The sequence below is a fragment of the Genypterus blacodes genome, unplaced genomic scaffold (genome assembly GCF_046128005.1).
Source record: "Genypterus blacodes isolate CSIRO-AG114 ecotype Tasmania unplaced genomic scaffold, CSIRO-AGI_Gbla_v1 ptg000003l_1, whole genome shotgun sequence".
In the NCBI taxonomy this organism is placed as follows: Eukaryota; Metazoa; Chordata; class Actinopteri; order Ophidiiformes; family Ophidiidae; genus Genypterus; species Genypterus blacodes.
Window position 1 is genome coordinate 3,163,761 of NW_027466817.1, and position 6,007 is coordinate 3,169,767.

Genomic DNA, 6,007 nt, shown 5'->3' on the forward strand with positions numbered 1-6,007 from the left:
CCTTGAAGTGCCTTTACGCAGCCGCGTCCCGTTCTGCTTTATAGTTCCCTGACAGCTCGGAGGAGCCACCGGCCGGGAGGGAGGAGGTGGGGATGATGGGTGGGATGGGTGATGGGTGATGGTTGATGGGGGTGGGGGTGGTTGATCGACGCCCCTATCAATTCACAAACGCTTAAGATATGGAAACGAGCCTGAGCGAGGCTCCGTCTGATACGGGTCCCATCAAAACCCCGCTCCTACCGAAGCATTTACATTTCAAAATGAATCAAAGGATATTCTTGATCAAAAGGGCAGATGAAGAAGAAAGTCAGTTCAGTCTGCTGACGTAATTTTGTTTGAAATGGAGTATAGCTACTTTTTCACTGAGAATTCTGTTAATCCAACAAGAAGTATTTTGGAATTATTGACTGAGATGTACTACTGCAAGCAATATGCTCTATTTATGATCAGGATATCAATATGAACTTAAATTAACTTAGATTGGGTTTAATATCCGGAGAATTTAGTAGAGTTAGTGGCGTTTCATATGTATTTCATGTCTTTGTTGTTTTTGTTCCTTCTTTTTCCACAGGTTGCACCCTTGTGAAGAAAGAATATGTGGAAGTATTTACTGAATTATTTGGCTTGTTTGTTTATATCATAGTCTCATCTATGACACTGTGTCAAAATAGATATAGTATGGTGAGCACCGCTTTACAGTCAGTTGACACCCATGATGTAAAGCTGTGTCAGAGCTCCTGTAGAGAGAAAGTGTGAATGTCCAGATCATGTACAGTGAAGAATGTGTGAATGTCTGCTGTGGCTGGCTGCTCTCCTCTATTTATTCAAGTGCATTTGGAGCTGAGACCTAAGTGACTTAACAGAAACAAATGAAAATAGTTGGAATACCTCATGGCAACCTGTTTCAATTTGTCCCGGTCCTCTTCACTGTTCTATCCTGTGTTAGACCCAGAACTGTTTATTGTGGCATGACTAAACCCCTATATAGCTTAAAAACCCTGTTGATCAAGAATTAGAAAAGTCTCAACATCTGTTGAGGATAGAAGTCATAATTAGCCCCCAAATCCTTTAAAACGTGGTGCAGCCTTTACCTCACTGCAGCAACAACAAAATCTTGGATGTGAAATTTATTAGACTCTGTTTAGATTTGGGGCAAGTTTCAATTCAAACAAAGCAGAACAGTTGAGTAAGAATCCAGTTCCTCACAGAGGTCCCTTGGGGGCCAGAATAAACACTCTGAGGTATAAGTTTACATTACTGTAGTGCTGTTGATGGGTGATTTATTTTACAGAATGCAGCCGCAGACGGACCTTTGATACACATTGAGATGCAGTGAAATAAATAAGTAAATAAATAAATAAATAAATAAATAAATAAATAAATAAATAAAAATAATTAAATTAAATTAAATTAAATTAAATTAAATAAGAGTAATTTATCTATTTAGTTAACATTGAAATCTGTTTCTTTGAAAGCTGTTTCCTCCATATGATATTGAAAATATGAAGTCACCAGAGGGGAAAAAAGGCCTGAACTTTATATGCCGTTTTACAGTGAAACGTGTCGTAAAATGTGGCGCATCTCGTCGGTTTGGTGCCAAAAGTGCTGGCGAAGGTGCGAGCGCAAGGTGTTATTTTAATGCAGATGTCACGTAATGTGACCTGTGGGAGCCACTTCCACCCGGGTGTGGGGGTTCACGCTACCTCCCCCCACCAATGGGAACCGATCATGGGCTGTTTACACTTCATCATCGGGTGATAAACGACGCTTTTATTCTGCTGCACACGGTGATTCATTAGGCAGACGGGATGGTAAAAGTGTCTATTGGAACTAACAAAAAGCATGTAAACGTGCACTTTGTGTATTCGAGGCTGCAGTGTCGGACGCATTTGTCCTGAAATTGAGCCATACTAAATTTCAACAAGATGTGTTATCAATAAAATGTGACAAATTAGGGCAGTTACTACTTCTGCTTCCATGTAATGCACCATGTATTATTATAATAATACTTTTTGGGATATATAATTTGGGAAATGTGTCCACACTACTTGTGATTATGGTTGAAAGATGATTCATTGGGTTGCAAGGGATTTTGAGTTCATAAAGGTATAAGCCATTAAATTACTGCTTAAACTTCTGGAAAACAGTTTGGAGTCGTGGGTTTTCTTTTGTATGAGCATTTCCAAAGATAAAGCCAACATTTAAATGCCAGAATTCCTGATAGAATTGATAGACTTTCCTGCTCACTTTATCATGAACACAGTCTAATGGAAATGCTGCTATTGTTGAAGTATTGATATATAGTGATAATTGTTTTTTCGGCTTGCTGCTTTCTTTACGGCTCCTGAGCTCCCTAGCAACTATTGGACTGTTTTACCCCTTCACGTTTAACGTTTTAAGACTGTAATAATGTTTTACTATTGCATATGTTTTGGTCCTGAAAACGCAATAGGCTTGGATTTGTCTCTCTGGATTTACTTCTCTCCATATGAGTCTCACGGTGTATATGTGAGGCGAAGTGTATAGGTGAAGCGGGGGTGTGTGGTGGTGGTGTGTGTGTGTGTGTGTCTGAAGGAGAGTATCGGTAAATCATCGATAATGTCTGCAGCTGGTTGGATACACAACGTCGTCGTTTCACTTCCCATCGCCGGTCTGTGTATTTGCTCTCGTTTTCAGACGCTCACACACACACACCCTCCCTCCCCCTCCCCCCTTGCCTGTATTATGTGTGTTTCTGACTCCAGCACACACAGTGGGGACCGCATCCTGTTTGCTGGTCGAACTGGGAGGTGTGAATATTCAACCAGTGAGCTATGATCGCCTGGCAGATGTGCTCCCCCCGCACACACACACACCCCTCCCTCACACATGTACAACTTGCTGCACAAACAAGCATGTGAACAAGTGATAGTCGTAGATGTTGTCCTATATGTCCTTACATGTTGCATTGGTGAGTTTCTACCTGAAGATTTTGCTGGAAATTCCTTCATAGGGGCCCATTTATATCTGACTCAGATTTGGATAAACTCCAAGTACTGCCATTTCCCATTATATCCCTGGTTTAGACGCCCAGTTTATGTTATTCTATCAAGACCAGACATCTAAATGATCTTATTTACACCACAAAACCACTCAGGTCAGCGGAAGTGAGATAAATCTGCATCCTATTTCACATTTTTCCGTTGTTGTTTTACTGCGATCTCCCAGGAACCACGAACGCAGCACGGACGTCAGACGAAGCTGTAAAAGTGCGCAAGTTGCGTTTCTGAATAGCAAATGACAGCAACAAAGCTATAAAGGCATGATGGTTTTACAGCCACTGTTATGCTGATAATGATGGTAATAAGAGACGTTGTAAAGCTAATTTTGCGCTGCTGCCGGCAACGGAAAAGGCAAATGGGCACTCTCGCTCCAAATGCAAATTAGAGTCTCCCGCTGTGGAGTTGATGTTGATTCATATAAAAGGAATCCATTTGCAGACATCGACGACCACCACTGCGGGCAATTAAGGGAGCAGAAGCCATCACCAAATACACTGGAGGTTGAGCTGCTCCTTGTTTATTCTGACACCTCGGATACACCTGTGGTTTCTCACACATGCGTACAGCCGCTGACACAAGATTCCTCACCCAAATGCGCTTAAATGGGGTGATTTCGGGGAATAAAGAGCGATAGCGGGGAAGGTTAATCGCTCCATTGACGCGATATTGCCGTTTATTTCTGATCAGGCACATGCCAGGACGCCCTCTTTCTGTAATGGCCCTTTCACGCCGGACTTGTTATTTACAAGAGTGAAATTGCTTCCTCGCGCTACATTCAAGTTTCTCTGTACTTTGTCGACCTGTGGATCTGCGGTCACGACACACGCGTGTTTAAGTCTCGCGGTAAATTCCTCCACCATGAAGCAGCAGCAGTCATGGAGTGAGGCGGCGGTGGGACCCGAGTGTTGACTCACAGGCTATAACCCGCGTCGAGATGAATTTTTCATCTCAAAATTCCATAAATTAAAAGAAATGACGTCAGCATCAAAGGGTCTATTTTAATGCTGACGTCATTTCTGCTGCTTTTTTTTGTTGCCACATTTAGAGCTACAATGAATTAACTTCCCAGTCAAAGATACATATTTAGAATTGTTCATCTCTAATTAAAATAATGATAATGTAATATGTAATATAATAATAATAAAATAATTGTCTTCCCTCATTGATTTCTTCATGTACTACTTACCCAATCATTCACACATGCTATCTTGTGTATCGATTAAAATTTTTTAGAATTTCCCCCCTCTCTTCCTCCTTCTCTATACATTTCAAAAACTGTGTATTTTTTAGCTCATAGACTCAAATACAAAATACAACTTTTCGATCTAATCAAAATTGTTTTATAACTTTCTTTGTTGTTTTTCCAATGCAGCATTTCAGGTGATACTGATTGAAATTCTAATGACCCAATTCACTTTAAAGGAAACTTCAAAGAATAAAAATAACTGATCAATGGAAAACCAGTCTGATACCTCTGCTGGTTGTCTTCAGTTGTCAACGTGTCCTCTTGTGTTATAGCCAATGAATCCTTTAAAAAAATGTATTCTATGAAGAGGTTTACACAATGCTTGCTCCTTCCAAAACACTTTATCACACTGTCAACAGGAAAACAGAAACAGGAAAGAAGAAGACGGTTAGGGGACTAGTAGGGACTTACACAACAGGCTTACATTACTTAATCATAAGCCAAAAGGTTGCAGAAAGAATGTATCTGAACATCAGCAGTGCCAAGTATAAAAAGTTCCCAGTCGGCTACAAGTGGTTCTTTAAATAAGGCTTGGAGCCACCAATTACTTTGACCATTTTATCGTCCAAAGTAGCAAAAACAGGGAAGTGTGGTTGTCAAAGACAATCAAGAATAGATATAAGAAAAGCTTTTATGCTTAAAGAAAAGGTTCTACATCGCACCAAAGCATCTGACTTCTAACATTACATGTGCTTAAAGGGAAAAAGTCCAATTGCATTTGTGCATTTCTTCATCTTGTGACAAATTTCCCTATAAACTCTTCTTACTCAGTCTCGAATCCATAATATCAGTCATTGTGGCTTCTTGAAATCATCTCTCTCTCTCTTTCTCTCTCTCTCTCTCTCTCGTTCCCTTTCAGCAGCTCATCACCTGCTGTCTTTAATTCATGCAGCACGCTGTTTTCTCTCTCTCGCTTTCTCTGTTCTCTCACTTTCTGTCACCCCTTTTGAAGTGTCGGGGGCCCTGTGGTTTTCAAAGGGTCAGAAAAGGGCAGCCTACTGTCCTATCGAAGGGAGGCCACAGGATAAATGCATGTTACCACCTGTCGTCACTGCTCTGTGTCAACACTGCTGGTGTCACTGTAATCACACCTCATCCTCTCACCCCCTGGTGCTTATACATTGTTCCCTCTTACTCACGCACACACACACACACACACAGACACACACACACACGAGCACCGAAATGCATGAGTTTACTGAGCAAATGCACAAACGCATACGCAGGGTAGCGCTGGTGCTCACATACACACTTACAGAAACGTGCACACCACCACTGCAGGACCCCTACTGTCTGACAATCACTACAGCATAGAAAAGGCAAAGGCATCCCGCTGGCAACGGCCCAACCCTTTCCTCACACTTCCCATTGCAGAGCAGCTCTCCCCGGCCCGATCACAACTCTGTGGGGGTTGTTTGGCTGAGAGAATACCCTGCATCCTGGGGAGAGAGTGAATTACAGGTCCAGCAGAGAGAACAAATAACCAAAAGTCCTACAGGATGAAGAAATTAGCCTTTCAACTCAACATCCAAGGAAAAAACTACACACCTTGGGTTCATTGTGTAGAGAAAGATAGAGAAGTTTTATTCAAACACACATCTTGGACCGGCTTGCACACAGTAACACACACCTCAGGGGCATTGGAACCCAAACGTCTGGAAGGGAGGCCATTGTGGAACAGGACTGGACACCAGGCTTGAGTCTGATACAGCCACTTCCT